The sequence below is a fragment of the Hypanus sabinus genome, chromosome 18 (genome assembly GCF_030144855.1).
Source record: "Hypanus sabinus isolate sHypSab1 chromosome 18, sHypSab1.hap1, whole genome shotgun sequence".
Lineage (NCBI taxonomy): Eukaryota > Metazoa > Chordata > Chondrichthyes > Myliobatiformes > Dasyatidae > Hypanus > Hypanus sabinus.
In genome coordinates this window covers 67,094,462-67,108,727 of record NC_082723.1, presented here as the reverse complement: position 1 = coordinate 67,108,727, position 14,266 = coordinate 67,094,462, and positions in this window count along the sequence as shown.

The following is a 14,266-nucleotide window of genomic DNA, read 5'->3' as shown; positions in this document are numbered from 1 at the left end:
CAACTTTGGGATTTTTCTTTATGAGGCCAGGTTGCTAGCTCGACTCAACCCAGCACAGATGGAACGTGTGCATGGAGATGGCCTGATCTGGACCTGGGACCACTCGCCTCGAAGTCGGGTGCAGATGGCACTGCACTACTGGCTGGTAGCCCTCTGCACACCGGCTGAACACCCAGGTTGGTGCAGCTTTTCATTGGTTCTGTTACAGTTATTATGCTACAAACTTATTAAGCATGTCCACAAGAAAATGAATCTCAGGGTTGTATACGGTGAATTTGACAATAAATTTACTTTGAATCTTCCACTGTAGACCGAGGGACACCAGACAGAATCAGCTGGAAAAGCCAGGCTTAGAGATAAGAAAGGTGGGGTTGTGGAGAAGCTGACATTCTGAGGCAGGAGAGAGAATAATATTGTCACAGGGGTGGAAATGTAGCCATTGTGAAGCCAAGGATCTATAATCTAAAAATTTAACTGTGATAACAATGGTGCATGAATTCTATTTCTCTTTCAGATGGTTGCCAGGGAGATGGTGAAGCTGATTACTAGGGAAACCGGAAAGTGATCTCTCTCTGACCTTCTCATACTGAGTTGGATCAAATGGCTTTTCCTTCAGTACCAAATAGCAGAGAAAAGATGAAGGAGAAATGGGCAGGGCAGGAGCTGTTCTGAGAGAAATGGGAGAAATTAGAGAGACAACAGGAGGCAGCTGCTGGAATCCTGAGCAAAACATCTGGAGCTCTGTCAAAACAATCAGATGTGGCCCATGTGAGGAGGGAGAGAGGGAATGAAAGAGAGAGAGAGAGAGAGAGAGAGAGGGAGGGAATGAAAGAGAGAGAAGGAGAGAGAGAAGGAGAGAGAGAGAGGGAGAGAGGGACACTGAAATGGGTCAACAGTTCACTGACTTTAATGAGATCTGTTGCAGAATTTAAAGGGAAAGGCAAACAATAAACACTTGACCAACAGAGCCATTAACCGAAACTCTCAAACTGATGCTCTTTGGTAGAAGAAATAAAAGCGTAGACTATTTTCTAAATGGAGAGAAGATTCAAAAATCTGAGGTGCAAAGGGACTTGGGAGACCTTGTCCCTGAAGGTTGAGTTGATGGTGTGGAAAGGCAAATGCAATGTTAGCATTCATTTCGAGCGGACTAGAATACAAAAGCAAAGATGTAATTTTGAGACTTAATAAAGCACTTGGGAGGCCTCACCTGGAGTATTGCGAGCAGTTTTGGGCCCCTTATTTAAGAAAGGATGTGCTGACGTTGGAGAGGGTTCAAAGGAGTTCATGAAAGTGATTCCAGGATTGAGAGGCTTGTCCTATGTGGAGCATTCGATGGCTGGGGGCCTCAACTCACTGGAATTCAGCAGAATAAGGGGTGATCTCATTGAAACCTATTGAATGTTGAAATGTCACAATAGGGTGGATGCGGAGAAGATGTTTCCTATGGTGGGGGGAGTCTGAACGAGAAGACACAGCCTCCGAATAGAGGGGCATCCTTTTAGAAGGGAGATGAGGAAGAACTTCTTTAGCCAGAGAGTGGTGAATCTGTGGAATTTATTGCCACAGGTGGCTGTGGAGGCCAAGTCATTGGGTGTATTGATAGATTCTTCATTAGTCAGGGCATGAAGGGATATGGGAAGGCAGAAGATTAGGGGCTGAGAATGGATCAGCCATGATGAAATAATCGAGTAGACTTGATGGGCCAAATGGCCTAATTCAGCTCCTATGTCTTATGATCATATAAAATGTAATGTCAACACTGTTACAATGAGTGAATGAAACCATCCCAAGAGCAGGACACAGGCATGGGGATTTAGTTAGGATGCAGACGTGAACATTGGACAGTAAACCGGAGGAACCTTGACATGGAGCCTTGACGCAGAGAGACGAGGTCTCATAAGTAAACCCTAAAACTGGAGTAAAACTTAGAACACACGGTTCTAAGCAGCCGTGAAATGTTAATCACCACACAGGTAAAACCAATGATCTGGCAACTGGTGGTTGTAATGCCGGGGTTCTTATGCTGCTGGTCCTGATGGAAACCAGGCATACCGTCATCAAGGAAAATTAGAAGCAATTGGGAAATTAACGGTCGGAACCGTGGCACAATCAAAGGAAATTAGAGGAAACCAGGGAATAAACAACCAGGACTGTGATAGTAACCCCCCCCCCCTTCAACGGGCGCCTCCAGGTGAACCACCAGGCTTGACCGGATTGTCCCGATAGCAGTCATGGATGAGGGAAGGGCTCAGCAAGAAGGAACGGGGAATCCAAGAATGTTCCTCCGGGCTGTATCCTTCCCAGTCGACCGGGTACTGGAGGCCTGTCCCCCAGTATTCACCGGATGGTGCACGCTGGGTGGTCGTCGATGATCCAGGCAGGTGAAGGGGGTTCAGCAGGAGGGCACAAAGGGCTGACAGATACCGGTTCCAATTAGAAAACATGGAACGCAGGATGAACATGCATCCTGAGTCTGACTGCCGAAGAGTTGATTATACTCTCAATCTCAAATGATCCCAGGTAGCGAGGGGCAGGTTTCTTGGGTTCATTCTTGAAGGGAATGTCTTTAGCAGAGAGCCAAACCTTCTGCCCGGGCCGATAATCAGGTGCAGGAATCCGATGGTGATCAGCAGTCCTCTGGTTGCAGTCGGCTGAGCGGAGCAGGGCCGCGCGTGTGTCTTGCCAGGTCTTGCGGCACCGGCGGAGATGGGCCTGAACAGAAGGCGCAGCAATGTCGTCTTCAGGAGCCGAGAACAGAGGGGGCTGGTAACCGAGGGAGCATTCAAAGGGAGACATTCTGGTGGCGGTGCTGACCAGGGAGTTGTGGGCGTGCTCGACCCAAGCGAGATGGGTGCTCCAGGCCGACGGGTTGTTGGCAGTTATACAGCGCAGTGCTGCTTCCAAATCCTGGTTAGCTCGCTCTGTTTGCCCGTTTGTCTGCGGATGAAAGCCGGACGACAGACTTACTGAGGCTCCAAGGGCTTGACAAAAAGATCTCCGGACTTGAGAGACGAACTGGGGACCCCAGTCAGAAATAATGTCCGAGGGAATCCCGTGAAGGTGGAAGATGTGATAGACGAGAAGGTCGGCTGTAGGGAGTTTGGGAAGGGCGACAAAGCGCATGGCTTTGGAGAAATGGCCACCGCGATGAGTACAGCAGTGTTCCCATGTGAAGGGGGTAGTCCCGTAACGAAATCCAGTGCAATTTGAGACCAAGGACGGCTAGGAACAGGTAGGAGATGAAGCAATCCAGCAGGTGGTCAGTGGGAGACTTTTCCACGGGCACAAACAGAACAAACAGAGACGAAGGAGTGAGTGTCAGCGTCCATGGAGAGCCACCAGAAATGTCTGTTCAGAAGGGATAGAGGCCGATCGATTCCGGGATGGCAGGCGAAACGAGAAGTGTGTCCCCACTGGAGAACCTGCGACCAAACAGAATCGGGCACAAAGAGGTGACTGGAGGGTCCATTGCCTGGGTCTGGTTGAGTCCGTTGGGCCTCTTTGACAGTGGATTCGGTCTCCCAGGTGAGGGCAGCCCCCACACAGGATGGTGGAAGGATGGCATCGGGGTTGGGAAGGGCCGCCTCGGAAACGTATTGACGGGAGAGAGCATCAGAGTTCCCGTTCTTGGACCCGGGACGATAAGTGAGTGTGAACCTGAACTGGCCAAAAGACAATGCCCAACGAGCTTGTCGGGAATTCAGAAGGAAACCCCGGCACTTCCCCAAATCCCCAGCATAGGGTTCTGTTTCAGGTACGTGTGGCTCTCTTGGCGGGGGTGTTGTCGACACCTAGGGGGAGTTGTCTGGGTTGGTTGGACTGAGTAAGATGAGTGGATTCACGGTCCACCTGGTCACCGATCTTCGTTACGTTAGCAGACAGGGAATGGAGGTTCTCCTCGACCTCCTGGAGACGTTGATGGTGCAGACCTAGTAGGGAGCCCTGGCTGGTGAGGGCTTGTTGCGGGGTCTTCGTGTCCGCTGGGTCCATTGTGGCCAGATCGTTCTGTTACAATGAGTGACTGAAACGAACCCAAGTGCAGGACACAGGCACGGAGATCTGGTTAGGATGCAAACGCAGACGTGAACGTTGGACAGTGAATAGGAGGAACCTTGACACGGAGAGACGGAGTTCCATAGGTAAACCCTGAAACTGGAGTAAAACTTAGAACACATGGCTGGGAAACGTTAATCACCACACAGGTAAAAACAACGATCTGGCAACTAGGGTTTGTAACGCCCGAGTTCTTATACTGCAGGTCCTGATGGAAACCAGGCGTGCTGTCATCAAGGGAAATTAGGAGCAATTGGGAAATTAATGGTCGGAACTGTGGCACAATCAAAGGAAATTAGAGGAAACTGGGGAATAAACGAACAGGACCGTGACAAACACTACGGCTGGAAACAATAACTCAATACTAAATGAATGCTCTTCCTTTACAGAGTCTGTCAAAATGCTAGTCCTCTTTCTCAGGCAAGAACGAGGGTGTGAAGGGAGCATACATGTTGCTGTGCTTTTGGTCAAGTTATGGCAAAACTTAAACGAGAAGAAGGGAGTTAAATACTGCCATAATGAAACAGTAATTAGCTAGAACACGCGTGTTTACGTGTGTGATTGCTGAACCTGTTGTGAGCCTCCTGTGCGGGGGCATTGCCCCACAGCAGAGTCCATGGTTGTGATAACTCAATGGGTTAGGCAGAGGGTTAGCAACACAATAGATAGGAGCAGGAGTCGGCCATTTAGCCTCTCGCCTGCTCCACCATTCAATAAGATCGTAAGGACTCGGAGCAGGAGTTGGCTCGTCGATCCTGCTCCACCATCCATGGCTGATCTGGATGCAGACTCAGCTCCAGCAACCTCTCTTTTCCTCATCACTCTTAACTCCCCTGATATGCAAAACTTGATCTAACTGTTAATGACTAATTTCTGTTGGGCAGAGAATTCCACAGATTCACTGCTCTCTGGGAAAGCAGTTCCTCCTTTGTCTTAACTACTCCTTCCCTAATTTAATATGTTTTGGTAAGATGCCGTCTGCTTCTGCTGAAGTCCAGTGAGCGTAGTCACAAAAGACTCACTCTACTAATAGACTTCATCTCCAGACTCAACCTGGTGAACCTCCTCTGCACCGCCTCCAAAGCCAGAATAACGTTCCTCAAGAATGGAGACCAGAACTGCATGTAGTACTGCAGCTGTGGCCTCACCAGTACCCTGCATGGTTGTAGCATGACCTCCCTGCTCTTAGATTTCAGTCACGTTAGCAATGAATGCCAACACTCCATTTTCCTTTTTCTTTTTCAGGTCAAGATGGCACCAGTGAACAACGTGGCCAGCGGCAACGTCCTTCTGACAGTTCACAAAGCTGCTTTTACTTCTTCCTCTAGCAAATACGGTTCTGCTGCCAGGCTGCGTGTGATTGGAACCTGAGATTTACACTGTGATTATCACACACAAAATACTGGAGAAACTCAGCAGGCCAGGCAGCATCTATGGGAAAGAGAATGGTCGACGTCTCGGGCCGAGACCCTTCAGCAGGACTGGGGAAAAGAAGATGAGGAGTCAGAGTTAGAAGGTGGGGGAAGATATTTAAGACAAAGTTGGATAGATTTTTGCATGGTAGGGGAATTAAGGGTTATAGGGAAAAGGCAGGTAGGTGGAGATGAGTCCATGGCCAGATCAGCCATGATCTTATTGAATGGCGGAGCGGGCTTGATGGCCTACTCCTGCTTCTATTGTGTTCTTTTGTTATTATGGGAGGTGAGGTAGAAACTGCATCTGCAGATTTTCTCTTGTTTGTGATTGGATTTACATTGTGATGTTGTGATTTTGGACCAACTGAGTGATCTACGCTTTGCTGTCTCCAAGGGGGTCTGGTAAGGTATGGAGCAGAATTTGCGGCCTGGAGACGGGGTCGACTCCATTGCTTCTCTCCGAATGAGGCATCGAGCAAGGATGAAGTCGATGAGGATGAGAGCGGAGGGTGGGTGGGCATTTGGTGCCGTCAGCCTGCGTGTGACTGGTCCTCCTAGCTGCTGTCGGAGGGAAGTGCAGGAATACTGGGATGCACGTTGCCAGGACTGAGCGGTGAGGTTCATGTTGCCTGTGTTTCTGGATTCTGTTCCTCTGTTGTTTTCGAGTGGTTTGATCGGGGTGATTGATGTGAACAGCACTGATGAAGAATGGTCCTGCAGCCTGAACACTGGTTTGATGCTTGATACTCCATGTGCTGTGCTCTCACTTTTTGCCATTTGCGCAATTTGTTCTTTTTTTTTTGCACGTTGGGTGTTCTATATTTCCTTGAACGGGTTCCATGGTGTTTCTTTGATTCGTGGCTGCCTGTGGGAGGCAAATCTCAGAGTTGTATTTTGTAAACATACTCTGATAATAAATATACTTTCAATCTTTGAAAACCTGCTGTACTTGCAAGCCAACCTTTTGCGATAGATATACCAACTCTCTCAAGCTCCCCTGCACAACGGCATGCTGCAATCTTTCACATGTCAATATGGGTGTGTTATACAACTGGCGGTTTCCCAGCAAAGGAACGGGCCCTTTGGCCCACAATGCTGTGCTGAATAGGCTAAAAATAAAATCAAAAATATCCGAACACGAATCCCTCCTACCTACACAATATCCATATCCCTCCATCTTTCTCACATCCGTGTGCCTGTTCTAAAAGCCTTTAATGTATTTGTATCCAGCACCTGAAAGGCATCCGCCACCCTGAGTAAAAAACTTACCCCTCACATCTACCCCTCTCACCTTCAATGCATGCCCTCTGGTTTTAGACACTTCAACCCTGGCAAACAGATATTATCTATCTACGCCTCTCATAATCTTATAAACCTCTATCAGATCTCCCCTCAGCCCCCGGCACTGCAGAGAAAACATCCCAGTTTATCCAGCCTCTCATGCTAGCACATGCCCTCTAAACCAGGCAGCATCCTGGTAAACCTCTTCTGCTCCCTCTCCAAAGCCTCAACATCCTTCCTATAGCGGGGCAACCAGAACTGTACACAATACTCCAGGTGTGGCCTCACCAGAATTTTATAAAGTTGCAACATAACCTCTTGACCTTTGAACTCAATGCCTCGACTAATAAAAGCAAGCATTCCTTAAGCTTTCTTTAACTACCCCATTGACCTGTGTAGCCACTTTCAAGAGGCTATGAACTTGGATGCCAAGATCTCTCTGCTCAGCAGCACTGTTAAGGGTCTTGTCACAGGAAATGATATACAGTACCCTTGCAGGTTGACACAAAAGATGATACAGATTTAAAGAACAGAATTGGACCTTTTGCTATCTTAATTTATTTACCAAACTCCATTATAAAGTCATAGAGCATTACAGCACCAAAACAGGGCCTTTAATCTGTCCAGTCCATGCCACACCCTTTGACCCGCACCTGGACCACTCCGTTCCACTCCTACCCATGTACTTATCCAAACTTCTCTTAGACGTTGCAATCATAGTTCAAAGATGTTCAATGTAAAATTATTATGGTCACCACATACAACCCTGAGAATCAGATTAGATAAGGTGACACAGGAGCAGAATTAGGCCATTCGGCCCATCAGGTCGGCTCTGCCATTTGATCATGGCTGATTTATTAACCCTTTCAACCCCATTCTCCTGTCTTCACCGTATAACTTTTCTTCTGGGCATACTCGATAAATCCACAATGGAATCAGTGAAATAACACACCAACTGGGCGTTCAACCAGAGTACAAAACACACCAAACTGTGCAAATACAAAAAGAAAGAAATAATAATAAATAAATAAACAATAAATATCAAGAACGTGAAATGAAGAGTCCTTGAAAGTGAGAACATTTCAATGAAGTTAGCCCCTTTGGTTCAAGAGCCTGATGGTCGAGTGTAGTAACGATTTATGCGGCACAAGGAACATCACCATGGTTATTCAAACCCACAATGTTGCAATCTCCATCACCAACTTGCACCACAGGCTGTGTGCTTAGCCCCTGCTCTATTCGCTTTACCCTTATGACCGTGAGGCTAAGCAGAGTTCCAACGCCTCATTTAACCTTGCTGATGGCACCACTGTCATAGGCCGAATCACAGGTGGTGATGAATCAGCATAGGAGGGAAATTGAAAATCTGGCTGAGTGGTACCATGACAACAACCTCTCAGCCAGTGTCAAGGAGATGATAATTGACTTCAGGAGGAGCAAACCGGAGGCCCAAGAGCCAGTTCTCATTGGAGGATCAGTGGTGGACAGGGTCAGCAACTTTAACTTCCTCAGTCTTCTTCTTTCAGAGGATCTGTCCAATGCTATTATGAAAAAAAAAAGCACGACTGCACCTCTGCTCCCTTAGGAGTTTGTGCAGATTCAGCATGACATCTAAAACTTTGATAAATTTCTATAGATGTGCGGTGGAGAGTGGATTGACTGGCTGCATCAGAGCCTGGTATGAAAACGCCAATGCCCTTGAATGGAAAATCCTACAAAAAGTAGTGGATTCGGCCCAGTCCATCATGGGTAAAGCCCTCCCCACCATTGAGCACATTTACACGGAAAGTTGTCACAAGAAAGCAGCATCCATCATCAGGGACCCCCACCACCCAGGACATGCTCTCTTCTCACTGCTGCCATCAGGAAGGAGATACAGGAGCCCCAGAACTCTCACCATCAGGTTCAGGAACAGTTACTACCCCTCAACCATCAGGCCCCTGAACCAGAAGGGATAACTTCACTCAACTTCACTTGACCCATCATTGAAATGTTCCCACAACCTAAATTAACCTCAGGGTTGTATATAGTGAACTATATGCACCTTGATAATAAATTTACTTTGAACTTTCAAGATTCACCACTTCCTCTGGCAGCTCGTTCCATACACTCTCGCTACCCTCTCAGTAAAGTTCCCAATTCAGTTTCCTCTTAAATATTTTGCCGTTCACCCTTAACCTATGACCTCTCGTTGTAGTCCCACCCAACTTGTGTGGGAAAAAATTCTGCTTACATTTACCCTATCCATACCTCTAATTTTGTACACCTCAATGAAATCTCCCCACATTCTCCCACACTCCAGGGAGTAAAGTCCCAACCTTTTCAACTTTTGCCAGTAACTCAGGGTCTCAAGATCTAGCAGATCCTTGTATACTTTCTCTGCCCTCTTTCAAACTTACTGATATCTTTCCTGTAAGTAGGTGACCAAAACTACACACAGTACTCCAAATTAGGCCCCACCAGTGACTTCAACATAACATCCCAACTCCTGTACTCGATACTCTGATTTGTGAGCGCCAGAGTGCCAAGCGCTCTCTTTAGGACCTTATCTACCTGTGACGCCACTTTCAAGGATCTATATTCCCAGACCTGACTGTTCTACCACGCTCCTCAGTTCCCTGCTGCTCTCTGTGTAAGTCCTACCCCGGTTTGTCCTCCCAAAGTGCAACACCTCACATTTGTCTGCATTGTTCCATCTGCCATTTTTCAGCCCATTTTTCCAGCTGGTCCAGATCCCACTGCAAGCTTTGATGGTTTTCCTTGCTGTCCGCTACACCCCCGACCTTGGACCATCTGCAAATTTGCAGATCTGTTTTACCATGTTACTATCCACTTTGAAGGAATTATAGATTCGCATTCCCGGATGAGAGGAGGAGAAAATGAACCTTTGTCACACCTGGAAAGGCTGTTTAGATCCTTGGACGATAGTGTTACAGCTCCTCTGTGTTTTCACAAGTTGCTCTGAGGTGCAGTGTGTAGGCGGGAAATGGATGAACTCCAGCAATAAGCCTTGGTTCTGAGAGGAGGAAAGTTTCCAATTCTCTCAGAAGCACTGTCATTAAAACCTGGAACTTTGACATAATCCAAGAGAACAGATGGGGCCTTTGAGAAATGTCCCAGTTTTGACAGTGCAGTTCAACACTAAATAAGGAACATTGGGTCTATATTAAGTCGGTAAATCTTCGGACAGGGGCATTAGCCCTCAATTTCATAGAACATAGAACAGTACAGCACAGGAACAAACCCTTCAGCTCACAATGCCGAACTAATTAATTTAATAATCAAATGGCCAACTAAACCAATCTCTTCTGTCTACACAATGTCCATATCCTTCCATCTTCCAAACATTCACGTCTCTTAAAAGCCCTTAATGTATCGACCTCTACCACCCCCCCCCCCCCGGCAGTCACCATTCACTTTGTGTGCGTTGCTCATGATTCCCAGTATCTGCAGAATCTCTTGTGTCTATTTTTAAATTAAACTGCATTTATATGAAGTTGCTACAAGCATTTGAGGCAGATTTCATCAGCATCAACAACTTCTGAGCAGAATCCTCTTGTCATGTGCAGAATACCATTTTGGGAAATTTAATCTTTCCCTCTCAATTTTAGCCAAGTTAAAACTTAAAGCTGGTTTGAAAGTTTTTAAAACTTTTTTTCTCGAGAACTGGAACTGTTGTTTCTTCATGATTTATAACAATTCTGGAGCTTTGATTCCAGGAATGAAAGGGTTAACTTATGAGGACCATTTGAAGGCTGTGGACCTGTGCTTGCTGGAGTTTAGAAGAATGGAGGGAGAGGGGTGGATCTCATTGAAATCTATCGAATGTTGAAGGGCCGAGATAGAATGGATAAGGAGAGGATGCTTCCCATGGTGGGAGAATCTTAGACCAGAGGACACAGCCTCACAATAGAAGGACATTCATTTAGAATGGAGATGAGGAGGAATTTCTTTAGCCAGAGGGTGGAGAATCTGTGGAATTCATTGCTAGTGCCTGTGGAGGCCAAGTCATTGAGAATATTTAAGGCAGAGGTATGTAGATTCTTGATCAAAGGTTACAGGGAGAATGCAGATTAATGGAGTTGAGAGGGATAATAAATCAGCCATGATGGAACGGTAGAATAGACTTGATGGGCCAAATGGCCTAACTCTGCTCCTATGTCTTATGGTATCCTCTGGGGCTTGAGTGACTGACAGTAGGGCAAAATGAGGGGAAGCTACTGACACGATGAAGGAAGCCCTGAACACGGCCAGAGATGGAGGAGCTTCACTGCTCCCCTAAATGCCAGGGGTGTAACGGGCAGTAGAGTAGAGAGAAGCCTGTGAAAAACTTACAGAGCAGTGACCTGTGGCTGGAGAGGTGTGACAGCAGGAGATTCAACCTTTTAAAGTTCAGAGGAGACATGTCTCCAGTTCCGTCCACTGAAGCTGACCAAAGTTCAAAGTAAGTTTATTATCAGAAACAGAGACAATGTACAAATAATAAATAAATAAACAAATAATACCAGACCAACGCACACTGAATGCTGGAGGAACTCAGCAGGTCAGGCGGCATCTACGGAAATGAATAAGCAGTCAATGCTTTGGGCTGAGACCCTTCATCAGGATGGGAGAGGAAGGGGGAAGGTGCCAGAACAAGGAGCAGGGAGGGAAGAAGGGAAGGACAAGCTGGCAGGTGATAGGTGAGACCAGGTAGGTGGGGAGGGGGAATGAAGTAAGAAGCTGGAAGGGGTTAGGTGGAAAAAGTCAAAGGTTGGAGAAGAAGGAACCTGATAGGACAGGACAGTGGACCATGGGAGAAAGGGAGGAGGAGGGGACCCAGAGGGAGCTGAGAAGTGGTGAGAGGCCAGAGTGGGGAATGGAAGAAGAGGGGAGGCAAAGGGACTTTTTTTTACTGGAAAGTGAAATTGATATTCATGCCCTCAGGTTGGAGGCTACCCAGATGGAATATGTTGCATGCCCTCAGGTTGGAATATTAAAAAATATTCCTCCCCTTCCTCTCTTCTTCTATTCCTTACTCTGGCCTCTTACCTCTTCTCATCTGCATATCACCTCCCTCTGTCCCCTCCTCCTTCCCTTTCTCCTATGTTTACTCTCCTCTCCTATCAGATTCCTTCCTCTCCAGTCCTTATTTGCTTCAACTATCACCTCCTAGTTACCCCCCTTCTCCTCGCCATGCCTTTTTACTCTGGCGTACCCCTTCTTCCTTTCCAGTCCTGAAGTAGGGACTCAGCTTAAAACACCGACTGTTGATTCGTTTCCATGGAATTTGCCTGACCTGCTGAGTTCCTCCAGCATCCTGTCTATTTTGCTCTGGATTTCCAGCATGTGTAGAAACTCTTGTGTTTAAGATAAATAATACTGAGAATATGAATTGTAGAGCCCTTGAAAGTGAGTCTGTAGATTGTGGAATCAGTTCAGAGTTGAGGTGAGTGAAGTTATCCATGCTTGTTCTGAGTCTGATGATTGTAGGGTAGTAACTGTTCTTGAACCTGGTGGTGTGGGTCCTGAGGCTCCTGTACCTCCTTCCTGATGGCTGAGGGATAATAATTGTTCCTGAACCTGGTGGTGTGAGTCCTGAGGCTCCTGTACCTCCTTCCTGATGATTGTAGGGTAGTAACTGTTCTTGAACCTGGTGGTGTGAGTCCTGAGGCTCCTGTACCTCCTTCCTGATGGTCGAGGGGTAATAACTGTTCCTGAACCTGGTGGTGTGAGTCCTGAGGCTCCTGTACCTCCTTCCTGATGGTCGAGGGGTAGTAACTGTTCTTGAACCTGGTGGTGTGAGTCCTGAGGCTCCTGTACCTCCTTCCTGATGGCTGAGGGATAATAATTGTTCCTGAACCTGGTGGTGTGAGTCCTGAGGCTCCTGTACCTTCTTCCTGATGGCTGAGGGATAATAATTGTTCCTGAACCTGGTGGTGTGAGTCCTGAGGCTCCTGTACCTTCTTCCTGATGGCTGAGGGATAATAATTGTTCTTGAACCTGGTGGTGTGGGTCCTGAGGCTCCTGTACCTCCTTCCTGATGGCAGCATCGAGATGAGAGCATGTTGTGGGTGGTGAGGGCAAGTATTCTCTGTAGTTTATGTGGAGTTACTTCACTCATTGGAAACATTTCACAAGTTCATTGACAATAAAAACACTGAACAACATTCAATGCTGGATCCTGACTGGAATTAAACTTAACTAAACAAAGAAATTCTGCAGATGCTGAAAATCTGGAGCAACACACACAAAATGCTGGAGGAACTCAGCAGGCCAGGCAGCATCTATGGAGATGAATGGACAATTGGCATTTCAGACTGAAATCTTTCATCGGGACTGGAACAGAAAGGGGCAGAAGCCAGAATGAAAAAGGTTGGGGGAGGGGAAGGGGGACAAGCTAGAAGGTGATAGGTGAAGCCAGGTGGGTGAGGATGGGTGATGAAGTAAGAAATTGGGAGGTGATAGGTGAAAAAGGTACAGGGCTGGTGGAGATGGAATCAGATGTGGGGGGGGGGGAGAGTGGACCATGGGAGAGAGGGAATCTGAATGCGAATCGGAATCAGATGGGGGGGGGGGGAGAGTGGACCATGGGAGAGAGGGAATCTGAATGCGAATCGGAATCAGATGGGGGGGGGGGGAGAGTGGACCATGGGAGAGAGGGAATCTGAATGCGAATCGGAATCAGATGGGGGGGGGGGGAGAGTGGACCATGGGAGAGAGGGAATCTGAATGCGAATCGGAATCAGATGGGGGGGGGGGGAGAGTGGACCATGGGAGAGAGGGAATCTGAATGCGAATCGGAATCAGATGGGGGGGGGGGGAGAGTGGACCATGGGAGAGAGGGAATCTGAATGCGAATCGGAATCAGATGGGGGGGGGGGGAGAGTGGACCATGGGAGAGAGGGAATCTGAATGCGAATCGGAATCAGATGGCATATGTTGAGAAAGGGTTGAGCAGAGGCATCGGGGGAGGTGATAGGTAGGAGAGGAGAAGTAGTGAGAGACCCAGAGTGGAAATACAGGAAGAGGGAAGGGGGAGGGGGAACATCGAAAATTGTGACTCTGTCTGTGTGTGTGTGTGTGTGTCTGTGTGTGTGTGTGTGAGTGTGTGTGTGTGTGTGAGTGTGTGTGTCTGTGTGTGTGTGTGTGTGTGTGTGTGTGTGTGTGTGTGTGTGTGTTTGTGTGTGTGTGAGTGTGTGTGTCTGTGTGTGTGTGTGTGTGTGTGTGTGTGTGTGTGTGAGTGTGTGTGTGTGTGAGTGTGTGTGTGTGAGTGTGTGTGTGTGTGTGTGTGTGTGTGTGTGTGTGTGTGTGTGTGTGTGTGCGTGCGTGTGTGAGTGTGTGTGTGTGTGTGTGTGTGTGTGTGTGAGTTTGTGTGTCTGTGTTTGTGTGTGTGTGAGTGTGTGTGTCTGTGTGTGTGTGTGTGTGTGTGTGTGTGTGTGTGTGTGTGTGTGTGTGTGTGCGTGCGTGTGTGTGTGTGTGTGTGTGTGTGTGTGTGTGTGTGTGTGTGTGTGTGTGTGACTGTGTGTGTGTGT